This window comes from Callorhinus ursinus, unplaced genomic scaffold (genome assembly GCF_003265705.2).
Source record: "Callorhinus ursinus isolate GAN/ISIS: 27379988/994484 unplaced genomic scaffold, GSC_fseal_2.0 scaffold4, whole genome shotgun sequence".
In the NCBI taxonomy this organism is placed as follows: domain Eukaryota; kingdom Metazoa; phylum Chordata; class Mammalia; order Carnivora; family Otariidae; genus Callorhinus; species Callorhinus ursinus.
In genome coordinates, this window is record NW_027397066.1 from 70,107,400 (window position 1) to 70,135,078 (window position 27,679).

Genomic DNA, 27,679 nt, shown 5'->3' on the forward strand with positions numbered 1-27,679 from the left:
TATATAAGATTTTTTAGATATGGTAGCTACATATAGGTCATGTTAAGACTAAAATGGTTGACATTTTAAAGGAAATAAAGTGAGCAAATCTGTCATATCCCTTTGGATATGTGAAAAATATGGAAATTGGTAGAAAAAAATACCCACAGGATTGTTTGACTACAGTTAAAATAGCAACAATTAGAAATGTTTTATAAGTAATATAAATTTATTTTTGTCTTGAATGTCTTGGTTTTTGTCTAAACAAATTATATAGCTGTAAAGTGACGACTCTGTTGAGAATTTTTTTCTGTATTTTGAGAAATACTGAAAAATAAAAGGAAAATGGTTCCTACCAAAAAAAACTTAAAATCTAGGTTAAAAAAAAATGCAGACAGGAAACCATTAGATATTAGAAAACAATGAATAAGTACAATAACATTTGAAAGAAGGTGTGCCTTGATTCAATCAGGATTCACTTGGGGGCTAGAGCGAGACACTGTTTTGAAGACATTATTAAAGAATGAGCATGGTGTATCAACAGAATAAAAGATTTTAGTGAGTGAATTCAGGAGAGAGGAGGTGTTTAAAACGTGCTGAAGTGATGGTTGGGTGTCTGCCTTCGGCTCAGGTCATGATGGGATCGAGCCCCACATCGGGCTCCCTGCTGAGTGGGGAGCCTGCTTCTCCCTCTGCCTGCCGCTCCCCCTGCTTGTGCTCTCTCTCTGTCAAATAAATAAAATCTTTAAAAATAAATAAATAAATAGATAAAAGGTGCTGAAGGTGTCATGTGAGAGTGAGAAAAGTATTGGGACTGGGAAGGAAATGTCTAAAGAGTAAAAGAACTAGGAAAGTCTAATGTTAAAGAAAGTGCGTTAGGAGGGTCTGTCAGGGAGTACATGACCAATGGTGCCAGATGTCACAGGGAACCAAAGAAGGATGACTGAAGAAAAGTAGAAGAAAAAGAATGGTATGATCAGTTGGATATTATTACCTTCATAAGAAGCATTTTACTATACTGATAGCGGAATAGGAAGAAAATCGAAATGGAGGATAGCATTTTGTAGCAAAACAGATGAGGTTTTTTTTTTTTTTTTTAAAGATTTTTTTATTTGTCGGAGAGGGGGAGAGAGAGGGGGCACAAGTGCGGGGAGTGGCAGGCAGAGGGAGAGGGAGAAGCAGGCTCCCTGCTGAGCAAGGACCCTGGGATCATGACCTGAGCCGAAGGCAGCTGCTTAACCGACTGAGGCACCTGCATGTTCCAAAACAGATGACATTTGGATGATCTAGGAGATTTCATAGGTCAGAAAAAAATTTATTTTTAAGACTGAAGATGGTGAAAGGACAAATTCTGTAAGAAATGATTTAAAATTCCTTTTGTGAGGCTCTGGATGGGGAGGAAAGAGCCCCTGGTAGAATTGTCAGCATTAGTCATAAGGGAAGCAACTTTTCTGTAAGGTTGAAGGGAAGGCTATGAAAATAGATGTGGGCCTATTGATGCATAGAAATGAAAACAAGGTTGTGTAGGAGAATCCACACTTAATGCTATTATCTTCAGAAAGTGCTGTCATAAGGGGCAAGATTACCTGCTTTTAAGTATGATTTGTGTAGTGGTGAAGAATTGGAGGTTTGAGGAGAGTAGAGGTTAGATAGAGATCGTCATCACTGGGAAAGTAATGGGAGATTGATGAAGGATTTATAGGCCTTATCAGTTTAAAGTTGAATAATTTGAACAGTGATGGCCTAAATCCATTTCTGCAGAAAATGGAAAGTAAGTTTAAGGATAATTGCAGTCTGTGATGGTCAAATAGAATATGAAGTCTAGAATAACAAGGAAACATCACTGCGACTGGGAGGATTGGGTCAAATGAGAAGTAATTTTTCTCAGTTCTTACTGAGCTACGTCAGCTATTTTTTTTTTTAAGATTTTATTTATTTATTTGATAGAGAGAGACCCAGCGAGAGAGGGAACACAAGCAGGGGGAGTGGAAGAGGGAGAAGCAGGCTTCCCGCCCAGCAGGGAGCCCAATGCGGGACTCGATCCCAGGATCCTGGGATCATGACCTGAGCCGAAGGCAGACGCTGAACGACTGAGCCACCCAGGCGCTCCATACATCAGCTATTGATTGAAAGATATTTATCATTTGTTGCTATCTGCCACTTTACCAAGACAAGCTGACAAAGGATCTTGACAATGTTTGATGTTCACTTGAAAATGCTTTGTAAATTAGTTACTGTATGGTTCACTTAATCTGAGATTGGGAATTATATTTAAATTGAGCCATCTAAGCTATAAATTTGGAAAAGGTGTTTAAAATAAAAATCTCATCCTGTTGTTTAATGTTCTGCTATAGTAGGGTTGTTTATTTGCCAGTAGTGTGACTTTCCTGTCAGCTTTTATACTTAATTATTATGATTATAGTTATCTGTAGGATTCAAAATTTAAAATTAATTGGAAATGTTGTCTGCAAATTACTTTTGCTACAAGATTTTTTCAATCCTCTTCTTAGAAGTTAGCATTATACTTGAAAGATAGCAACTCTAAAATGTTTTGAAATAAACCCTTCTTTCCATTTTTAATTCAGATAAATGTTTTATCTGCTATATCAAGTGTGATGTAGGAAGTATAATTTAAAAATATATTCAGTATTTTACCAACTCAGGACTTGCTTTATTCTTTAATTTCTGAAACAATATAATACTAAACCTCTTGGCTATTTACACATAGTTGATTGATTGCCTAAAGTCATCTAGTTGATTGTTAAGTAATAAGAAAATTCCGTGTAGGCCTCTAAAAATAATGTCTTAGATGGCCAAATTAATCCTTTATGATTAATTGTCATCATCTTGATTAATAAAGTGTACATAAGGGGCATCTGTGTGGCTCAGTCGGTTAGATGGCTGCCTTTGGTTCAGGTCATGATCTTGGGGTCCTGGGATCAAGCCCCGCATCAGGCGCCCCGCTCAGCCTGGAGCCTGCTTCTCCTTTTCCCTTGGCCATCACCACCCCTCACCCGCCCCCCCCCCCCCTTGTGTTCTCTGGCTCTATCTCTCTGTCAAAAAAATAAATAAATTCTTTTTTTTTTTTTTTAAAGATTTGATTATTTTTGTCAGAGAGAGAGAGCACAAGCAGGGGGAACGGCAGGCAGAGCAGGTAGAGGGAGAAGCAGGCGCTCTGCCAAGCAAGGAGCCCGATGCAGGACTCGATCCCAGGATCATGACCTGAGCTGAAGGCAGATTCTTAACCGACTGAGCCACCCAGACATCCCAAATAAATCTTAAAAAAATAATAAGGTGTACATAATGGTGCACTTTCCAATGGTGCACTTTCCTTTTCTACTGCTTTTTGTATTACCAAATAGCTATAAGGAAAATAAAAACTAGGAGAGTTAATGTTACTCTAGCTTATAAATTACTCCTAGTTCACTTAGCATCCTTTTAAATATATTTGACCTTTAATCATGTGAAAAGACTTAAGAATTTTTTGTCTGAAGAAAAATAGTTTCTCTTTTCTTTTAAAGATTTTATTTATTTATGTGAGAGAGCACAAGCAGTGGGGAGAGGAAGAAGCAGACTCCCAGCTGAGCCAGGAGCCCGACACGGGGCTCGATCCCAGGACCTTGAGTTCATGACCTGAGCCCAAGGCAGAGGCTTAACTGATTGAGCCACCCAGGCGCCCCAAGAAGAGAAATCATTTCAGTGGTGTATGGTATAAACAGTGAAATTCATTTCTTATGATTCCATTAAAACTATTATTCAACCTTTATTTTGACAATTACCATTTTAGACTGTACAGTATTTTAAAAATTATGTAATGTAGCAGTTTGTAAATATGCATCTGTGTCATCATAATCTGTAGATTAAGCCAGTAATTTATATACAGACCAACATATATTTATGATGTCTTTGAGGCCACGAAAACATTGAACACTGGAAACAGTTAAATGATACGATGCTGTTTGTGTATTTACTATGTGCTAGACACTATTTTAAGAACCAGACACATAGGATATTATTTATTTTTACAACAGTCCTGTAAGGTGGATGCTATTATTCTTTTTCAGTTACAGATGAGAAAACTAAGGCTTAGAGAGACTTAATGAGTGGTCGTAGGTGAACAGCTGGCTAGTCGGTAGTGGAACAGGGGTTTGGAGTCTGTTTGACTCCAGAGTTAATGATCTTAACCATAGCTTCTCATGTGAGTAGTATGTTTTAAAATGAACAGTATCAAGGAGAGGCAAGAAATTACCTCACTTTGCATAGAAAATGTATAAGAGAACTCCATAGTCTATGTTGGAATCTAAATTTATGAAATTGTTCATGAGCTTTTCAACAGTCTTTCTTGGAATGGTAGTATATTTTCCTTTCAGTTGTTTTTTCCCCTCAAGGTCTTCTTCTAACCTGTGGTCTTCATAGCAATCATGTACCTGTAAACTGTTGAGTAAAGTAAAGGTAATAAAGTGTCATTTTTGAAAATCATTTAAAAATGTTTAAATGCTCATCACAGCATTATTTGTAATGGTAGAAAATTGGAAACAATATAAGTAACCGACAGAGGAAGGATGAATTATTCTAAAGCCTTACAATGGAATTTTGTGATCCTCAAAAATTAGGTTAAAAAGAGGTTGTTTATAACATGGAAATATGTTAAATAGAGAAAAGGTAAAACTTAGTAAAGCATTACTGTAACCATAGTTTTTATTTTGCTTTATTTTTTGTGAAAATGTTAATTTTTTTCTTACATAATTTAATTAGAGAATATGCATTGCTTATTAAATGAAAACAGAGAAGTTAGTCTTATATATTTAAAATTATTAGGGGCGCCTGGGTGGCTCAGTCATTGGGCATCTGCCTTCGGCTCAGGTCATGATCCCAGGGTCCTGGGATCGAGCCCCACATCAGGCTCCCTGCTCGACGGGAAGCCTGCTTCTCCCTCCCCCACTCCCCCTGCTTGTGTTCCTGCTCGCTCGCGCTCTCTCTCTCTCTCTCTCTCTCTCTCTCTCTGTCTTTGTCAAACAAATAAATAAAATTTTTAAAAATAAATAAATAAAAATAAAATTATTAAAAATTGTCCTAAAACATATTTAACATAATAAATCTTTAATAATAGACTGATCTAAAATAAAACATCTTTTTTGAGATATAGATGGATTTATTTATTTATTTTCGTGTTTTTTAAGGTTTTTATTTAGATTCCAGGTAGTTAACATATAGTGTTGTATTAGTTTCAGAGGTACAATACAGTGATTCAGCACTTCATACAACACCCGGTGCTTGTCCCAAGTACACTCCTTAATCCCAGTCACCCATCCAGCCCATCGCCCACCCACCTCCACTCTGGTAAGCATGAGTTTGTTCTCTATAATTAAGAGTCCGTTTCTTGGTTTGCCTCTCTCTTTTTTTCCCCCTTCACTCATTTTTTTGTTACTTAAATTCCACATATGAGTGAAATCATATGTTGTCTTTCTCTGACTTACTTCGCTTAGCATTATACTCAAGCTCCATCCATGTTGTTGGAAATGGCCAGAGTTTATTCTTTTTTTATGGCTGAATAATATTCTGCTGTGTGTGTGTGTGTGTGTGTGTGTGTGTGTGTGTGTGTGTGAGAGAGAGAGAGAGAGAGAGAGAGAGAGAGAGATTCCCACATCTTCTTTATTCATTGATCAGTTGATGGACACGGGCTGCTTCCATAATTTGGCTATTGTAGATAATGCTGCTAATAAACATCAGAGTGCATGTATCCCTTTGAATTAATATTTTTGTATTCTTTGGGTAAATACAAAAAGAATACAAATATGAAAACTTTAATTTTAGAAAAGACCAGAAAGAAACAAAAATGTTCTAAATGGTGATATGTAAGGGAAAACCAACCTGTTTTAGGAGTTGAAAGTTTAGATTTTGAAGAGCTCATGACATACAGAATTTTTCTGTTGAGAAACATTATATTTTACATGAAGTTTTTTTTTTTTAAATACAGAGAGGCTTATTTATTATAATACATTGAATTCTCTTAGTGCTTTAGACAACTAGAAGATGTACTTTGAGGCAGGGTTATTGTTTTACAAGGATGTTTAGATAATGTAATACACACATTTATAAAGTGTCCTGCTTAGTGTAGTAAAAAGTTTTAATTCCTCAAAGTAGCCTTAAGGTGGCTACTACTGTTACCTTCATTTTTACAGGTAAGGAAACTGAGGTAGATATGCCCAAAGTAATATAGACAGTTAAATGGGAGAGCCAGCCTTATGAATCTAGTCAGTCTGGTCCCTTAAGCCTGTTTACATTTTAATAGTGAGAATCATTTATAACTTTTAGTTCAGGGTTAGAAGTAATGATCTTACTGAGGTATGGTCATGAAGAATACTTTGCACCAGCTCTCCCTTCCATTCTTAATGCACTTAAAAATTGTCCTTTGGTTTGGTTGACAGCTGTTATTTACAGAGCCCCCAAACTGTTGGTGACTGCTAACAAAGTTTCGTTTCTTCTACTTTGAATCAGCTCTTTCAGTAGGCCTGCATGCTTTGTATGTGGTGATGTAAAAAGTATCTGATAGGAGAACACCAAAAGTTTCTAAGATTTAGTTTATTGTGTGGTTTTAAAATTCATTCAAAATATAATTGGTTGGCACTTACGCTTATTTAGAGAAGTGGAATTTGCATCCTAAAGTTTTTTGAGACATAAAGTCACTTATTAATCCTCTCCTTTAACTGTCGTCGCATATTTTTTCTTTTTACTTTTTTTTTTAACTTAAGAGTTGTGTACTGTTCTCGTGCAAATAGTTTCAGTGAGCATGTAGTTCTCTTGTTAAGTAAACAGTTTTATTGCCCTATGAAGGAGATGAGCTGTGTAGACTTCAGTTTAATTGTAGCAGATAAAGATTGCTTTTTTATTTTTAAGAATAGGTAAAACATATAAATTGTACAAGATTGAAAGGTACAAAGATTGAAAAGTAAGTCATCTTTCTGTTCCTATCTCCAGGTCTTCCCTGGAGTGCTCTTCTGTAGCCTTCATTTTCAGTAATGTCTCCAAAGCCAGGAGGAAACATTAACGAATGATGTGCCAAACTGATGTTTTAGTCCTTCTTAATGTGAAACATGTACCAATATAATGTGCTAAAAATTTCTTTGATTTTGAAAAGAATTTTTACAAAGTTTTCCTCTTTTATATAATAGTATGCTTCATTTTACTGCTTTTCTTTTTTTCCATTTAGTCAAACATTTCTCACACTGCTTTTCTTTTTTTCCATTTAGTCAAACATTTCTCACACTTTTGACCTGTTAATCCCCATTCCTTTATTAGTAGTTAAAAATCTGTTATAGTAAAAGCAAACTTGAATGTCTTATCACTAATAATACGATTTTGTTTAAGTTGAAAATTTTCTTTTAACTGACCTTGACAAATAATGGGTACAGCTGAAGTTGGATCATTTTACAGTTGGAAGGGGTACTTAGACCCCTATTGCAGTTCTCTTATAAAGCACTAAGGTGCAAAGAAACCCCAATATATAGAAATTTTTGGTGTACAGAAATTTGCTGTATAGCACCTTTTTTGAAAACATGCTTGGAAACTGGAAAACAGTTTTCTTTGTTGAAGCATGAATACTGAAAACTAAATACAGAGTTACTTTTATTATCTACCTAAAGTTTACATTTTTTTCCTGTTTAAGTAGAGTGTATTGTGAGAAAAAGTGTGCCAGAGTATAATTTTCTAATAACATTGTTTTAACTTTCTGTAATTATGCTTCCTTTTTTGTGTACCTTCTGAAATATAGCCAGAAGGCAGGGTAGATTGTGGCTTCCAAATGTGAGCTGTATCTGAATTACCTATGAATTTGTTAAAAATAAACATTTTGGGATACTTCCTAGATCACCAGGAATCTATAGTTTAAAAATGTGCCCCCGGTGCAGCTGCAGCCTTCCTACAATTAGTAGAAAATAAGTACTCTTTTCAATGTATCTTTCTAAAAATCCCATCTCCCCTTAAAAAAAGAGAGAGATTATAGTGATGCTTTTATATGTTTTCTAAGTTAAAAAAAATGGGTTAATTTGTTGGGATATTATTATACATACCCTCAATCAGGTGTCACTAGCCTAAATACCTAAAAAAGTAAGAAAGGCCAGGGGTAGTTGAGTGAGGGGGGGGAAAGAGTAGTGAATGATGGACTGTAGTCAACTAAAGGGCTCAAATTCTAACTAAAGGGGACATCTGCTACGCACCGTGAGTGCTACCACCTCTCTTTTCCCCAAGATTTTTATATCTCTTTGATTCATGAAATCTTCCAGTTTATAAATATTGGCCTCCAAATAACACTTTTGTGAAACGTGGTGTGGCCATTATTCTATAGGCCGTATATAACATGTCTGCAGGCCAAATAAAGCCTGTGGGCCACAGGTATAAAAACCTTTGCTATAGGAATTATCTTGACTACCTTACACTTGCAAGAACTTGCCATATTTTGTTTTGACATTTATTAAGGGATAATCATAATGCTTCCAGCTATCTGCTTTGATTAATATTTCACCTTAGCATATTAGTTAAGTAAACATTGGATTTTTGCGTAGGAAGAAAGACTATTTTTTAAAATAAATAGAAGACAAAGTGATGTGCATATGTTATCAGATTTTTGGCTTCAGTGATTTTTTTTCTTAGAAAAGTTTTATTTTCAATCTCTTCTCAGGTCTGCTATTCTTCCTTTTTCCTGCCTCCACATTCAGTATCTCCTTGCTCCTTCCATGAATGTTCTTTTCATTTGCAAAAGGTATAAAAGAAGAAAAATCCTTCTTATAGAAACTCTGTAGAATGAAAATCACTTTGTGACTGACTTAGCTGCACAAACTTCTAGACATTCTTCCCCATAGCATTAAAATTCCTTAGGCTTAGTACTGTTTCTTTGACGTGTGCTTTTTAAACCGAAGAATGACTGCCTTTAAGGCAGTTAGTGAAAAGACCCACACAGAAACAATTTAAAGAGTCAGCCTCATAACCGTGTAAGATTTGACCCCAATCCATCAGGGATGATTGAACTGAGAGGCCATTTATAATGGGTCAGTACAGAGAAATAAACATAATAAGCCAGTGAACCTTAGACTTCTGGCCAAGAAGGAATAACAGGGATACAGGGATGGGATTTACCGTCCGGCCCATGACAACTAAAAAATGGACAAAATTTGTGAAACAACAATTTTTAAGACACTGGATATCAAATAGTGATATCCCTGAGAGATGGAAACAAGGTGAGCCTTGTGATTGCTCAGCTTACTACCTTGAGAGAGTTTCTGGGCTGTGGTGCAAGATATGGGAAGCCAGGTAGAGAATGGTAGACTCCCTGGATTCAGGAGACGTTGCTGAAAAGTTGAGGCGGACTGAGGCAGCTGGAGTTAACAGAGTAATGGAGAGGGAAAACAACACAGAGACCCCAAAGACCTACAGAGGGTCCCCTTCAAGTATTAAGCTGAGTTACAGGTATGTGAGGACAGTTCCTGAGTGAAGAACCACACAAAAGAATTAGAGGAAACAGTACTTGTGTATTCCACAGGGCCAGGAATACTCCCTGTTCCCACAAACCAGACTGGAAATCCTCATGATTCCCGGGACAGTAGGTGGAGTACACCAATAATCTTGTTCCAGGAGCGAGGAATAATTAGACCTAGACTGAGTGTTGCTCTGGCCCGCCTAACAAATCTTAAAAACTAGACCCAAAAGGATCAAACTTCCAAGTTTTCAAGTAATGTAACTTCATTCCTGAGCAAACTCAAGAATATTTGTAAACATATTCAGCATCCAATGAAAAATTTCCAGGCATGCAAAGAAGCAGGAAAATAAGACCCATAATGAGAAGATAAATCATTTAAACTAACTCCAGACTGATGCAGAGGTTAGAATCAGCAGATAAGTGCATTAAAATAGTTTTCTAAATAATAGTTGTAACTGTATTCCATATGTACAAAAGTTAAGTACGAACACACTGAACTTCTAAAGATGAAGACTGTAATGACTGAGATGAAAAATAGATGGGATGGGATTAATGTCAGATTAAACTTTGCAGAAGGAAACATTAGTGAACTCTAAGACATACAAGTATAAATGATTCAAAATGAAACACACAAAGAAAGGAAAATAATTTAAAAATGAACAGAACATCTTTCAGTTGGGGGGTAACTTCAGTTGACCTAATATACATGAAATTGGAGTCCCTAAAGGAGAAGAGAAAGAAGTCCTGATGGAAAAAAATAATCTAATAAATAATGGCTGAAACTTTTCCAAATATGATGAAAGCTGTAAACAGATTCAGAATCTCAATGAACCCCAGCATGAGGATTACACCAAGGCACATCATATTCAAACTATTCAAGATCTGTGATAAAGAGAAAATCTGAAAGGTGGCCAAAGGGGGGGGAAAAAAAGACATTCCACAGGAAGAACAAAAATAAGGATGACAGTATATTTCTTGTCAGAAATTATACAAACAAGACTATGGTACAGCAACATCTCTTCTGAAAGAAACTGTCAACCTAGATCTCTGTCTAATGAAAATCTTTCAAAAATGAGGTGAAATAAAGGCTTTTTTAGAGATCTAATAGCTGAAAGAATTCATTACCAATAGACCTGCTCTACATGAAATGAAGTCCTTTAGGCAGAAGGTAAATGATACCAAATGGATCTACCTAGTGAAATGAAGAACACTGGAAATGCAAACTACCTTGGTAATATATGCCCTATTTTTTTCTTATTATTTAAATGTCTTTAAAAGGTAACTGATGAAAGTCTGAGACAAGTAGATTGATAAGCCCACTTTAAAAAAATCCCAAAATGCCGTAATGAAATAATAATGGATGACATTTTGACCACTTACTATGGGCAAGGAGTTTTACCTGTATTGATTGATTTAATCTAGCAACCCTATAATCAAGTACCATTATTGTTTTCCTATTACAATGAAGAAAGTAAGTTGTAGGAAGGTGAAATAACTTTCCAAGGTTACAGAGCTGGGACTTAAACTCTGTCCAACTCTAACTAAAGCTTAGGTACTTTGCCATTTTTCTACAGTGCCTTTCCAGGGAAGGAGGAAATAGTACAGGACAGGTGATTATAGGACAAAGAGACGAAGTAAAGAGTTAAGGAGGTAGAAATAGGAGTTAGCAGATGGTTTGGCAGATGTCATTAATTCCTCACATGTATCAGATTATTTCTAGCTGGTCAAGGCCATCCAAGTTGGCACTTTTAACTCTTAATATTTTTTAGATAAAAGATTCATACAGATGTGGGAGCCAATGAGTCCAAGTCTCTATTTCTAGCTTTAGGTAGTTCAGACTATGCCCTCTGGAGTTATGGAAGTAGGAAATAACATTTTCATCTGTCCCAGGGAAGTGATGAACCTCCACCTTAAGGGAACTAACCCTTGAATTCTCTCAACCAGGTCTCACTAAATACTTGGACTGCAGACCTAAGTAATTTAATAATCGTTCTTTTTCTTTTTTTTTTAAGATTTTATTTATTTATTTGACAGAGAGATAGCGAGAGCAGGAACACAAACGGAGGAGTGGGAGGGGGAGAAGCAGGCTTCCCGCTGAGCAGGGAGCCCAACATGGGACCTTCCTGCCGAGCAGGGAGCCCAATATGGGACTCGATCCCAGGATCCTGGGATCATGACCTGAGCCGAAGTCAGACGCTTAACGACTGAGCCACCCAGGCGCCCATTCTTTTTCATTTTTAAAAATAGTTCTAACATTTATGACTTTACTAACTATCAGATAAATGGATGAAAAAGTTTAAATTTGGGTAATCTGACTTTTACTAATAATAACAATGTTGAAGTCACATGGGAATGGCTTTAAAAATACCTATGGGTAAAGATTGGTATTTTTATGTGGTTATATTTTCTTATGTATAATGAACTTTTTTTAAAAAAGATAATTGACTTTAAACAAAAATAACAATGTAGTGTGGGGGTTATAACATGTAAAAATGAAATGCATGGCAATAACACAGGTTGGGAGGCGAGTAATGGAAATCTACAAATGTGGATTCTTATATAAGTTTGATGTAATGTTACTTGAAGTAGACTGTGGATAAGTTAAAGATGTACTCTATAAACCCTGTAGCAGTGACTAAAATAACAACAACAAAAAGTGTTACAGCTAAAAGCCAACAAAGGAGATAAAATGGTATCATAAAAGATACTACTAATCCAAAGGTTTGAGAAAAGGGGCAGATGAGGCAAATAAAAAAAAAATAACAAAATGATAAACCCATCTATCTCAATAATCACATTTAATGTAAATTATTTAAAACACCCAATTAAATAGCAGAGCTTGTCAGATTGGATTAAAAAATCAAGACCCACCTATATGCAAGAAAAGATGTAGCATGTTAACTAATTAAAAGAAAACTGGATATATTGGACAAAGTTGATGCGAGGACAAAGAGTTTTTTTGTTTTTTTTTAAGATTTATTTATTTATTTGAGAGAATGAGAGAGAGAGCATATGATGGGGGGGGAGGGTCAGAGGGAGAAGCAGGCTCCTCGCCGAGCAGGGAGCCCGATGCAGGACTCGATCCCAGGACTCCGGGATCATGACCTGAGCCGAAGGCAGTCGCTTAACCAACTGAGCCACCCAGGCGCCCGAGGACAAAGAGTTTTAACAGAGTAAAAAAAATACTGTTTTATAATGACAGTGAGTTCAATATATCAGGAAGATGTAACAGGTCTAAACACTTATGTACCTAATAGCAGAACTTCAAAGTACACAAAGCAAAAACAGAACTCTGAGGAGAAAATGAGAAGTCCACAATTATAGTTGGAGATTTCAATATGTTTCTCTCAATAGCTGACAGAATACATAGAAAATCAATAAGGTATAATACTTTAACATCGGAATCAACTAACATGACCTAAATAACATTTATAAAACACTTCACCCAACAATGGCAGAATACACATTTTCTTACAATGCACACAGTATACTCACCAAGTTAGTTCATATCCTTGACCATAAAAGAAGTTTTTTGTTCTTGTTGTTTTAAGGTTTTATTTATTTATTTGAGAGAGAGCGAGCAGAAGTGGGGGGAGTGGCAGAGAGAGAGGAAGAAGCAGACTCCCTTATGAGCAGGGAGCCTGATGCAGGGCTTGATCCCAGTACCCTGGGATCATGACCTGAGTTGTAGGCAGATGCTTAACTGACTGAGCGCCCCCATAAAAGAAGTTTTAATGCATTTAAATGTATTCAAGTTGTACAAAGCATCTCTGGAAAATCCTCAAGTATTTGAAAACTAAATAACACTTCTAAAGAACCCATGGCTCAAAGAGGAAATGAGAAAGTATATTGTTCTGGATACAAATGACAACATAATATGTCAAAATGTGTGGGGTGTAAGCTTCTGAAAGCAAGACTTAGGGGAAATTTTATAGCACTAAACACCAGTAGTAGGAAAAGTCTCAAGCCAGCCTTCACCTAGAAAAAGGAACAAAGTAGTAAGTAGAAGAAAGACTAAAGATCAGAGAAGAAATCAAACAAACAAAAAAAATTAATGAAACCTGAAATTGCTTGTTTGAGAAGAGCTATTACATGTATAAACTTCTAGCCAGACTGATTAGGAAAAAGAGAAGACTCTAATTACCAGTGTCAAAAATGAGAGAGGTGGCATATCATGACAGCTTCTGCATTTATTAAAAGAATCCTAAAGGAATATTATCAGTGATTTTATGCCAGTAAATTCAGTAACTTAGATGAAATGGACAGTGCTTTGAATAATCTACTGAAATATAGGCACTCTCCAACTTTAGATATTACTATTTAAAGAGATACCATGAAGTGAAAAGTTTTCCAACTATGTTTCTTTTATTGCTTTTCTGGAGAAAATCTAAAATTTAGATCATCCAGAAAGTATGTCTTTAAATAATCCTATTCTACTTTTATATGATCACTTTTTTAAGAAAGCTTGGAAAAGTTATAAGGATTATTTCCAATGCAAATGCTAAAATGTCTTATTTTTGAAATGTTAAACATAAATGTCTGGAGGTAGGAAGTTTATTCAGCAGCTCAGTCACGCATTTCAGAAGGTTTGTAGCTTGCTCCTGCTTGCCTTTTCTCCCCTACTCTTTCTGAATATTCTCTTGAATTCTTAAGGCTTATCCTCCAGTAGTTGCCATAAATAAGGCTGCTACAGTTCCAAATATTGGCTTTAGACACCCCATCTGGCTAGTGTTTTGGGGGTCCCCCAGACCAAGCCAGGTTCCATGATTTCCTAGGAGAACTCACAGGACTCGGCACAAAAGATTTGTCACAACAAAGGGATAAAGGCAATGGGGTGAAGGCCAGCGGAAACCAGGAGCATACTTGGAAGAGTCATCTCCCAGTGGAGTCACACAGGATATGTTTAATTCCCTCAGCAACAAGTTGTTACAAAACATGTTAAATATTGTCTGCCCGGAAACTCATTAGACAGTGCTCAAATTTTTATTGGGGGCTAGTCAGGTGGATACCCTCTGCCTAGCATGTACAAAATTCCAGACTCCCAGAAGGAAAGCACGTATTTAGCATAAACCACATTGTTTGCACAAACCGTTTAGACACATTGAGGCACTCTTCCAAGTTGTGGGAATGGTGGGAACCTTCTCACAATCTAAGTTCCCAGACCCCAGCCAAAGGCCAACTTCGTCAGTAGGCTTGCTATGTGAACTCTTTCTGCATAGCTAGACAAAGAATAAAGACATTTTCCCTCATGTATCTTTTTATTAGGGATGAAAGTCTTTCCTGGTTTCCCTCTCACTAGATTGTGTTTCAGTACCTTTAACTAGATTGGGTTGCTGTCTATATCCTAACTGCAGGAGGCTGGGAAGTATCTAGTATTTCCAGCCCCTGTAGTGGAAGACAGATTCTGCCAACAAGAAAAAGGAGTGGTTAGGGGGAATGTCTGTTAGGAACTGAATATTTTTTTCAATTCATAATTGTCAGTTCTAGTATTTTTAAGGGTAAGGTACAAAGATACATGGCTAGGAAAAGTAAGTACTAAGAGCATTTACTTTTAGTATGAAAGATCATAGCAAATTGTCAGCTGTTCAAAGTAGTTTTTGTTGTACTCTGATACATAAGACAGATTTGTAGACATTGTTTAAGATGAAACCTTTATCATTAAGCTGAACGGGAAAACAAAATTCTTGATTACTCCATTTATAAACAAAACAAAGTAACCCCACTCTAAATTGCTCTTTAGGTTGACTCATTAGTTTAAAGGAAATTTTCTGTATTATAATGCAATTTTATTTTCACAGAAGAGTTTTTGTCGGGCACCTGGGTGGCTCAGTTGGTTAAGCGACTGCCTTCAGCTCAGGTCATGATCCCGGAGTCCTGGGATCGAGTCCCACATCCAGCTCCCTGCTCAGCGGGGGGCCTGCTTCTCCCTCTGACCCTCTTGACTCTCATGCTGTTTTTCTCTCTCTCTCTCTCTCTCTCTCTCTCAAATAAATAAATAAAATCTTTTAAAAAAAGAGTTTTTGTCTACACTATTGTGATTAATTTTCCAAAATGATGAGATGATATTCTTCAAGAAGAATCACCTTATTTATCATAAGAATTTTCATCAGTTCTCAGTGAAGTCATTATCTTTAGTTTGACATTTAAGTATTTCCTTTGCCTTTGCCAGAGTAGTTTTTTCATGGTCAATTAAATAGTCAATTCTAGTCAAAAATCAGTTGGAATTATCAGGTAAATTTAATCATTTTGGGTTTTTACAATCAAAAGCCATCAGAATTCATTTCCTGATATGAAAGTTGCTCTTTGTTGGCCATGGATTTAAGCAGAATAGTTCTGTAATGGAGAATGTAAAACTTGCTTATCCAAAAATCTCAGTATTAAATTAATGGTGCCAATTACAGTATTGCTGATTTTGGAAATACCTCTAGCATTATACTAAGATGTAGATTTAAGAACGCTGAAATGCCCTTCATAAAAGAGCAGGCTTAAAAATTATGCTTGGTTTTTAAATGAAGGAAAAACCTGGTATGAATATAATTGCCCTGATTACCTAAGATGTAATTACTAATGGAAGTAAGAGATTGTCATCCAGGTTCTGATTATTCACTAACAAGTTTGAATCTGCTACTGAACTACATGTTTAGTACTAACATATATTTTAGTACACAATTTATTTTAGCTGTTTAAGATCTTAAGAATTAATTGACCTATTAGTTGTAGATGTTTTTTCAATTATTTATTTATTTGAGAGAGAGTGAGTGAGAGAGAGAGCACAAGGGGGGGGGGTCCGAGGGAGAAGCAGACTCCCGATGAGCAGGGAGCCCGATTTGGGACTCCGGGATCATGACCTGAGCTGAAGGCAGTCGCTCAACCAACTGAGCCACCCAGGCGCCCTTAGTTGTAGATTTTATTAAGACCAGCTCTCCTATGGTCTACTGACAGGAACTAAGGACCCCTATTTTGTTGGTGTAAGTGAAATTTTAGAAAAAGGCATTTGCTATTAAATTGATTTTGTTTTTCTTAACCAAATATTTTATTTATTTGTTTATTTATTTAAAGATTTTATTAATTCATTTGCCAGAGAGAGCGAAAGAGCAAGCAGGCAGAGGGAGAAGCAGGCTCCCTATGGAGCAAGGAGACCGATGTGGGACTTGATCTCAGGACACTGCGATCATGACCTGAGCCCAATGCAGATGCTTAACCGACTGAGCCACCCAGGCATCCCTTATTTATTTTTTAAAATATTTTATGAATCTGTTTGAGACAGTGGGAGAGAGCTTGAGCAGGTGAGGAGCAGAGGGAGAAGCAGACCTTCTCACTGAGTAGGGAGCCTGATGCAGGGCTCGATCCTGGGACTGGGTTCATGACCTGAGCAGAATGCAGACACTTATTAAACAACGGAGTCACCCAGGCGCCCCATTTTAACTAAATATTTTAAAATTATGACTGACTCTGTAATAGCACTGATGCAGAAATAACACTGTGACTGTGGTAATAAAATCTAGCAAGTAGGTTTTAAGTTGAACCTGAAAATGGTTAAATATGATCAATTTCATATGATTCAACCTGTTGGGTATATTTATATAATACAGGTACAAAGTATTCTTAATTATTCAGTGGAATATTTGTGTGTTAACTCTGTTTTGACTCTCATTTTCATTCCTTGCTATCTGTCAACTTTGGGACTTATTACTTGTAACAAGCAGGAAGCAACTTGACAGAAAATGACTGATGTGTTAACTTGGCATTCATTATAGCATTTTACAGTCAATATAATGTTAGACTTGGAAAATATGTTAGAGGTCACTGAAGGCCATCCCACTCACCTAATAAAGGAAAATATGTCATCCCCTACATATAGTTATTTCTCTCTGCTTGACCATTTCAGGATATTACCTCAAAAGTTTTTCAATATTGCTGGAAAGTCTATGTATTGAACTGAAAACCACCTAATTTTAACTCATTAGTCACATTTCTGCATTCTGTTAGGAATACTGTAAAAAAAACTACTTCCAGATGGCAAATGTTTTAAAGATTTTATTTATTTATTTGTCAAAGAGGGAGAAGCAGAGGGAGCACCAGGTTCCCCACTTAGCAAGGAGCCTGATGTGGGGATCGATCCCAGGATCCTGAGATTGTGACCTGAGCTGAAGGCGGACGTTTAACTGACTGAGCCACCCAGGCATCCTGCCAGATGGCAGATGTTTTAATATTAGAGGATAGACATGCTCTATATTCCTACTCTGATCCTTAGGAGAAACAGTCCCAACTAATTCCAACTGAAGTCATAGAATCAGTATTTTAGGATTTAAGGAACTTGAAGATTTTTACAGTGGTGATCCAATTTTACAAGGTCTAGGCTGCTGTGGGGGAATTTAAATTCCCCACATTGTCTAGTGCAGTACCTTATAAATAATGAGCACTGAACAAACATTTGTTATATAAATGTGAGACTAAGAGAGGGTAAATGAGATTTAAGTTTATTCAGTCATTCCATAAATATTTATTGAGAATCTGTGTGTCAGACACTGTCCTTGACATTTGGGGGATACACCATTTAACAACAGAAACAAAATCTCTGTCCTCGTGAGTTTTACATTTGGATGTGAGAGACATTCAGTAAAGATTAAATCTGTAATATATAGGTCAGGTATTGTAAATGCTGTGAAGTATTATATAATTGGATAAAGATATGAGAGAGAGTTAGGGAGGAGGTGATGCTCCTATTTTAGATTGGGTGCTCAAGGAACACCTTTCTGTGAGGTAAATGATCAAGGACTGAATAAAGTGAGGAGGCTCATCCTTGTTTGAGACAGTATTACAGGCAAATTCAAGGGCTTGGGTCACTGTGACTAGAATTGAATATGTCAGGACTGAAAGTGAGAGAGTAGTTGAGGTGGAGAGGTAGCCTGGAGAAAAATTATGCAGGGAGCTGTAAAACTAAGTAGAGATCTGAGATTTCATTCTAAGTGAGGTGAGAAACCACGAAGCAGAGGAATGACATGATGAGATCTACGTTTAAACAGGATCACTATAGCTACTATATTGGGAATAAACTACGAGGGGGTAAGGGAGGAAGCAAAGAGACTCATTATAACCCCACTGTTACAATCTTCTAGACTTTCAGTGTCCAGTACAGTTGCCACAAGGTATATGTGACCATTTAAATTAAAATTAAGTAAATGTTTTTTGTTTTGTTTTACTTAAGAAATGTGGGGTTTGAACTCATGATCCTGAGATCAAGACCTGAGCTGAAATCAAGAGTTGGGTGCTTAACCAACTGAGCCACCCAGCTGCCCTTAAAATTAAGTAAAATTTTAAAATTCAATTCCTCTCTTGCACTTGCTCTATTTCAAGGGCTCAATAGCCACATGTGGCTAGCATCATACTAGACAGCACAAATATAGGACATATCCATCATAGAAAGTTTGATTGGATAGCACTCTTCTAGAAAATATATAGTAGTTAAGATTGGAGGGTAGCAATAGAGGTCATGAGACTTGTCAGAGAGATTCAAGACATATTTTGAAATAAGAGCTAGTAGTTTTTTTTTTTTTAAAGATCTTATTTTTTGACAGCGAGGGATAGCAAGAGAGGGAACACAAGCAGGGGGAGTGGGAGAGGGAGAAGCAGGCTTCCCGCTGAGCAGGGAGCCTGATGCCGGGCTCAATCCCAGGACCCTGGGATCATGACCTGAGCCGAAGGCAGACGCTTAACGGCTGAGCCACCCAGGCACCCCAAGCTAGTAGTATTTTCTAACAGACTGAATATGGGATATGAGAGATAGAGATCAGGTGATTCTAAAGTTTGTGGTCTGAATAAATGGTTCAGTTCCATTTCAAAATGGGGAACACTGGAGGAGAGGTTTAGTAGTTGAAATCACGAATTCAGTTTTGAATTTTAGAAATGACATGCCTGTCATCTTCACCCATTTTCCCGTAAGAGTAGAATTAGCTTGTATTTCTCATACTTTGAGTACTACCATTATAATACAGTCTTTGCTATATCCTAATGCCATTTACTTAGTATTTTAAAAATATCTCATTTTCATGCTTGAATTTGTTTTAAAAGGAAATCTTAGATTTCCTTACATGGAAAACCAGTAAAATATCCCTTTATTTTTTTATTTTATTTTTTTAAAGATTTTATTTATTTATTCATGAGAGAGAGAGAGAGAAGCAGAGGGAGAAGCAGGCTCCCAAGGAGCAGGGAGCCCGATGCGGGACTGGATCCCAGGACCCTGGGATCATGACCTGAGCCGAAGGCAGACGCTTAACCATCTGAGCCACCCAGGCACCCTAAAATATCCCTTTAGTGGAAGGTAAGTGGAAAAGTCAATACCATTTTGATACATGAAAACATCATGTTATGAAATGTCAGCTATGATAGGGTGGCCTGCCTGTGCAGCAAGGTTTCAAGCTCAAGACATGTCTCTGTTTGTTAAAAGGGAGATTAACAAGTAAAACAAACTAGCATTAAACTGGGACTTTTTCCATGACGTAATCAGAAGTATTGAAGCAGAATTAAAAACAGTAACTTGCTTATTGTGGAATTCAGTTTTCTAAAATTTAGCTACAAAAATTCTCTCCTTATTTATAAGTATTACTCTTAGAAAAGCCCCACCATAGGGATGCCTGGGTGGCTCAGTTGGCTAAGCATCTGCCTTCAGCTCAGGTCATGATCCGGGTCCTAGGATCTAGGGTCCTAGGATCCAGCCACCCTGGGGATCAAGCAGTGGGCTCCCTGCTCAGTGGGGAGTCTGCTTGTTCCTTTCCCTCTGCCCCTCCCCCACTCGTGCTCTCTCTCACTCTCTTTCAAGTAAATAAAATCTTAAAAAAGAAAATCCCCACTGTACGCCAAATGTAATAATCAAGAGATGTAGAAAAGACATTTAGAAATATGGAAATGTAATATGGTGGTGAGAGTTGTATTTGGGTCTCTTCTCCACTGCCCTCTTTCCACGCCTCCTAAGAAGTGAAAGGCCTTAGGATATGGAAGGCTTCCAGAATTGTCTCTCTTCTCTATCTGTATATGGAGTTTAAGCATGTTTGCTTACTAAAACAGCCAGCAATGCCTTTTTCTTCTTTAAAATTTCCCCTGTATTAAATATTTAAAAGATCAAAGAGCATGAATTTTCTTTCTTATCTGTAGTTAAGCCCATTTCAGGCTTGTTTCCTTATAAAAATGCAGCCTACATTCCCCTTTTCTTTATCAAAATTCCATCTGAGTTGCCAGAAAGATTGAAAAATCCAGTTTCTTTTTAAATTTCTTCATTGGGATCTCAGTAATCTAATTTTTAAAAATAATAGCTAATACTTATTAAGCAATTATTATGTGCCAGGCACATTTTCAAAGACTATTGCATGTACTAACTCAGCAATCCCCATTTTCAGGTGAAGATACTTATAGTGCTTAAGTTCACATCCTAGCTCCACAGTGTACTAGCTGCATAATCCTGGGCCAATTATTTAATCTCTGTGCCTCAACTCCTCACTTGTAACATGAAATAATCATAGTACCTACCTCATGGAATTGTTGAGGTAATATAATACTTTCCTGTGTTACTGAACAGAACTGTTACAGAGGTAAATCTCCTGGTAATATACTCAGTCTGCCAATTAGCTCATTTCAAAAGTGAAACCTTTCTCATTTTGTTTGTTTTAGTTTTGTTTGTTTGTTTGCAGTTTGCCTCAAGGAGAAAAGTATATTCTGTAACTTGTGAGGTTCTTACAAGACTAAAGGGAATAAACATACTTCATTTTAGAACAGTGTCAATAATTTAGTGTGTGTTCTTAGATAAAACATTTTCAAAATTAAGTCTCTAACCAAAGCCCAGTTTCCAATGAGGTCTTTGGAAATGAAGAACTTTAAAAAAGATAGAAAACTGTACCTCTTGAGCCCTGTGTTGAAATGATCTTTTGCAGTATTTGTGTAGTGCCCTAATACCTCTAAAAATGAAAGTGGGACTGTTGCAGGAGGGACTAAAAGTTGAGAACATGCCCAGATATTTCATCCATTTAGATACATGAAATATTTTATTTACATAGTACAACAGAGGTGATTTTGAGAGTTTCCATCCATTTAGGCTAGAATGTCATGAATATTACACATGATATAATATAAATAACAAACCCCAGAAAATATATTGAATCATATATACTGAGTCACATTCTCCTTAAGTAATAAACACAGAACATAATTAACTTACCACTGTGCTCATTAATCAGATGCCATTGTTTAAGTCTTATTTCAACAACCCAGATTACTGGAGACCTAGCCATCTGCAGATACCCTTAGATCTTCTCAAACAGATAAAGTCACTATTTTGGAAGTAAGTTTAGAAATAAATGTCAAGGGGGTGCCTGGGTGGCTCAGTCGGTTAAGCGTCTGCCTTTGGCTCAGGTTATGATCCCAGGGTCCTGGGATCGAGCCCCACATTGGGCTCCCTGCTCCACAGGAAGCCTGCTTCTGCATCTCCCTCTCCCCCTGCTTGTGTTCCCTCTCTCACTGTGTCTCTCTATCAAACAAATAAAATCTTTAAAAAAATAAATAAATGTCAAAAACTGTTACTACTTTGTAGCCCCAGCTCTGCTTCCCTCTAATTACCTGAGTGTTTACAATTAATTGATTACTGTTGAAGATTTCCCTCTTTATATATTTATTGTCTCAGGAAGCCTCTCCTATTTATCCCTAAAACACAGATTTACAATGTAACCTTCTGTCCTGTAGACTACCCACTACCTCTGACTGGATCTTGTACTTCCACTCTCTCACTGGCTTATTGAATGCCTTATACTCAGAAGGCAAACAAAGCTTGGTCTGGAGTACACATATGGGGTTCACACTGCAAGCCATGAATGTGAGCAGAAAGTCCTTTGTTAAGGGTGTGATCACTTTAACAATTAGTGGACCGAAAACTCTTACATTCACCATAGGCAAGGGAATATTTAATTTTTTTAAAATTTTAATCTCCACTTTCAAAAAAATAGTCCTTAAATATAAACTTGACTTTACCATATAAATTGTAATTGGGTTCAATTCCACTCTCAAGTCCCTAGGATTATGCCAAAGTGCTCCCTAAGATAGAATTTCTTAAAAAGCTAGTGAGCCTCTTTAACGAAATTTATGTTTGCAGTCCCTTATCTGCAATTTCAGAAAAAGTGAAAACATTTTTGTAACTTATTTGAAGGCAAAAGTAACCTGAGCTTTTTTGGTGACAAAACCTGACTTGACTTGAGACTATTTATAGTTTTTATTTATCTAGCTTAGTGTGACTATTAGTAAGTTTGCCACAGAAATGTTTATGTATTGGGCTACTGGATGCTAATCCAGACCTTTGCTGGAAACGTTTCATAATATACAGTAGAAGCACAGCATTAGTTTTCTAAAATCTGAGAAACTCTCATTATGAAAACACAGCTGGTCCAGAGTTTCTCATAAATGGTTGGGAACCTATACTTAAATAGACACGAGTTAAAGTGAAGCTAGATTTTTTTTCTTTTTCTTTCTCATTCTTTTGATGTTGTTCCTTTGTCACTAATCTTCTCCTTTCTCCCCATCCCTCTCCTGCTTCTTTCCTTCCTCCTTTTTCTTATAAAAGTCAGTGGTTATAATCCAACTAGCAATATTAGATGTGGTAGGAGTTCTGTTTTTTTTTTTTTTTTTAAGATTTTATTTATTTATTTCACAGAGAGAGACAGAGAGCAGAAACAGGAGGAGAAGCAGGCAAGAGGGAGAGGGAGAAGCAGGCTTCCCGCTGAGCAGGGAGCCTAATCGGGGCTTGATCCCAGGACTCTAGGATCATGACCTGAGCTGAAGGAGATACTTAACCGACTGAACCACCCCTGTGCCCCAGGAGTTCTGTCCTTAATACATTTTTTTTCCAGATTTTTTTTTAAGTAATCTACACCCAACATGGGGCTCAAACTTAAGCCAGAGATCAAGAGTCTCATATTTTATAGACTAGTCAGCCAGGCGCCCCCCCTTAATATATTTTAATAGACCTTAATACGTTCTGTAGTTCATCATTTACAATGGAATTCATAACAGACAGAACCTTAGAGAAACACTATTCCTTCCTAAAATTTTTGCTTTGTCTCCAAAAGGTCATTTGAGTTAATACTGCAAGCCTGTCATTCGGTCATTTTATTTTCTCCTGAATTATGCATTGGGTAATTACCACACAATGTAGTACATTTCTGTTGAATTGATCTTTAAACTGGTACAGTATGCAAACTAGGGCAGTTGCCCTATTCCACACCTATAGACCTATAGTCTGAACATAAATTATAAGTATTATTTTTTATCATTTATTTTACCTTATATATTTTTGGGCTAATGTTAATAAGAGTAACTTCAAAAACAGACTGCAGTTTTGAGAGAGAATCATAGAATGCAGGCTTATGGAGTCTTGGGTATTAACTAAATAAATACATAAAATCCTTTTTAAAGTAAACAAATGAAGGCTAAAAAAAACCTTACCTATTTGTTGTGAATGTAATTCATTTGTTTCTAATGATGGGAGTCTAAATGAGTGAAAAAAATTAGACTTTAAAAGTATAATCAGGGACATCTGGGTAGCTCAGAGCGTCTGCCTTTGGCTTGGGTCATGATCCCAGGAGTCTTGCATTGGGCTCCCTGCTCAGCGAGGAGCCTGCTTCTCCCTCTGCCTGCCACTCCCCCTGCTTGTGCTCTCTCTCTCTGACAAATAAATAAATAAAATCTTAAAAAAAAAAAAAAAAAAGAAACTTGGCTTTAAGTGTCAAAGATGTGCTCTACTCAATTATCATGCATACAAAATGTTCATCGCAACATTATTTTTGTTAGCAAAAAGCTAGAAACAATCCAAATTCCAACAGTGGAATCCTAATCAGTAGTGAAAGTGAATAAGCAACACAAATGAACATGGATGACTCTCACAAAATATTTTGGAGTGAAGAAAACAAGTCACAGAAGCATATTTACAGAATAATCACTGTTTTTTAAAAAAATTCAAAAGTATGTATATATACAAAATGAGGGGAAAGAATGGATGGTAGGAAAAATGAGACTTGAAAGAAAGATAAATTTGGGAGAGATTAAGAGTGGATAAGCAAGTTTTTGGTGACAAGACGAAGGGGAAAGGGAGGAGAAAAGACAAAGAAACAGGACCTTAAGCCTGGCTGCTGGAGGAATGGTGGTCCCATTATCTGTTTGGAACAGTTAAGAGTGGCTAATTTGGGGAAAAAGACTTTTTTAGGCTTTAGAGTTATTGAATTTGATTTCAGAGGGCAGTATCTATCCAGGGGAAAATGGGACAATACATAGTTAAAATTGAAAATCTAGTATTTAGAACAAGGCTATCTCAAGGCTGGAGCTAGATTTAGGAATAAACTGCTCTAACGTGATTAGGTTAAGTCTTGGTAGCAGGTGCATTCTCCAGTGAAAACTGGATATAGAGAACACTAGCTTTATGAGAATGGATGGAGATTATATGAGTAAAAATTCTGACACTGAGTGGCACTGATTAGAGTTAGAAGAGATGATGTGATATAATCAGAAATTAAAGCCAGAATTTTGACAAGTGAATTGTAGTGGAGCATATTATTCCAGTTCTAATCTGTAAAACATTAGCAGTAATTTTGCATAATTTATCCCAAAGTGATTTTGTCATTTGTCTATAAGCCAGAATTCCTTTTTCTTGTGTAAAAAGGTCTCCATTGTTGTGCATATTAGTCATTCTTATTTATGACAGTTACACAAGAGAACTGTGTAGTTAATTAAATTAAAATTGTAGATATAAAAACTACACTTTGAGAAATACATCTTTATAGAGTTAGCTGGAAATTAAATTCATGAGTTCTTGCAAGTCATGTTACTACTTAAACTATAAGCAATCTAATTTAGTTAATCATAATCATATTATGTAAAATAATATGAAAATGACATAATGAACAACAGCATTTAATATGAATATCTCTGTGTCACAGCTTAGTGTTTTAGATTTGGTTTAGAGTCATTGAATTTATTATTTTTAAGATTGAAGTATTATATAAAACATTTCAAAGTGGAAATTGGTAATATCAAAATCATTTTTAGAAGAGAGCAGTTTAAGTAGAATTTTTACTACCTCTCTTAAGTTGAAATTGTTGGAAGTACTGGATTTCGATTAGATTTATTATGCTTCACCTGTGATTTGTGAAGTTGTTTGGGCTTAGTCTTTTCATTTATTTTCTCTAGAATCAAAGTTGATTTTGGTCCACATTAATATAGAATGACTCCTGCTACTTTATTTTATCATAGTATAAATTTACCCAAACCTTTTAGATTTAATAGATTTGTAAGAAAGGACAAGAGGAGAAGATAGACATCACTTTCATCTTCATTATTCTAGTATTTGCTGTATAGGTAGTGATTCTTCCCTTCTGCCTTCTAACACCTCTGATAGCCAGGTTCTTATCAGTTAGATCATAAATGGACTATTGCTTGATTATGAAAATGCTAAATGGTAGAAAATCAGGAAAATAGGAATCTCTTTAATAGACTGTCACTGTTTGTCTTGCTTACGTTAGTATTTCATTTTGGAGTAGCATGAACTTTGGTCAACCCTTCTGGACCATCTAACATTACATCCCAAAGGCACCTCAGTGCAAATTGCTTTGTTAATTAAAACATGAAGTGGGCACCTGGGTGGCTCAGTCATTGAAGCGTCTGCCTTTGGCTCAGGTCATGATCCCAGGATCCTGGGATTGAACCCCACATGAGGATCTCTGCTCAGTGGGGAGCCTGTTTCTCCCTCTTCCTCTGCGGCTCCCTCTGTTTGTGCTCTCTGTCAAATAAATAAATAAAATCTTTAAAAAAAAACCCTGCTCCAGTGGAGTCTTCTTTAACATAACTTAGTCAACTGAGCAACTATCCTTTGATACTGATAGGTCCTGCCCACACTCAAGCGGAGGGGATTATATGGGTCTGGTATACCAGAGGGGCAGGAATTCACCTTAGACTTATGCCTACCACAGTCTATCCTCTGGCCCCCACCCTTTACATACACAGAAGCAAAATCCACCTGTTCCCATGGTTCCCAGGGTTCTCATGCTATTAAAGCATCCACTCAAAGTCCAAAGTCTTATTTTAATCATCTATGTTAGATGTAGGTGAAGTTTCTGTGTGTCCTCTGTGAACCTGTAAAATTAAAGAGTGTCCCAACATAAAATGGTTGTAGACATTATGGTTCAAAACAGGCAAGGACAGAATGGAAAGTTAAAAAAAGGAGTCACTGGTCCATAGCAGTTCTGAAATCCATGTTGGCAAACTCCAGCTGGGTTTGGGTTAGGTTTCAAAGCCTAGGAACAGACCTCCATGGCTCTCAACTCTGCCCTCCCAGTCTTGGTTCCACCTTCTAAAAAATTCTTCCTTTTCTAGGAAGGTAGCATGTTTGCAGTTGCTTAGTTTTATCAGACTTCTTTTCTGCCGGTGGCATTTGGGAGGAGTCCAACAGCTTCTTTCCATTTTATATTCCCTCTGTTTCCTTTTAGCTCAAACTGGTAGTGTTTATGCTGAAACAATTTTCTCAAATTCTGGATTTTGAGTGGATTTCACAGGGATTCACTGCATTAGACAAAAATATTTGCAGTTTTTTCAAGAAATGAAATAATCCTTTTTCTGTCTGCCTCCTGCTGAGATGGCTAAGGGACAACTCCAAAGTTTACTAGAGGCCCTTAAAATATTGAAAGGGTACTTTATGTGACTAAACCTTTGGCCTTTTGATCTTTCTGAAATTTTATCAGATAGTCATCTTTTGGGGCACCTGGGTGACTCAGGTAAGCCTCCGACTCTTGATTTTGGCTCAGGTCATGATCTCAGGGTTGTGAGATTGAGCCCCATGTTGGGCTTGCTGCTCATGTGGAGTCTGCTTGTCCCTCTCCTTCACTCTGCCCCTCCCCCTCACTCTGCCCCTCCCCCTTGCTCACAGTCAATGTGCATGCTCACTCATTCTCTCAAATAAATAAAATCTTTAAAAGGGTCATCTTTTTTTCTCTACTGTGCTTTTGTCAGCCATTTTTTTATTTTTAGCATCTTTTGTTATCTGGAGAGGCTGGGTATTTTAGGAATCATCTAGGCCTGGTTCCTTTCCTTTTTAGCTATTTCCTCAATTTCTCTCTCCCCTCTTGCATTTTACTACAAAGGACAAAAGTGAACCAGACAGCACCTTCAACACATCACTTGGAAATGTCCTTAGCTATATATCCA

General features: G+C 36.9%; 1 protein-coding gene across 17 annotated transcripts in view; it reads left to right on the top strand.

Moving 5' to 3' along the window:
- PTPN13 (protein tyrosine phosphatase non-receptor type 13) overlaps positions 1-27,679 on the top strand; it is a 204,381-nt gene that overhangs the window by 10,800 nt on the left and 165,902 nt on the right. The window contains exon 1 of one of the 17 annotated variants that reach the window (XM_073891891.1): positions 19,630-19,772. The exons of the other annotated variants lie outside the window; for them this stretch is intronic. The gene's annotated coding sequence lies outside the window, so the exon portion shown is untranslated. Of the gene's footprint in view, positions 1-19,629; positions 19,773-27,679 lie in introns of those variants that run through there. 17 annotated transcript variants of the gene reach the window in all.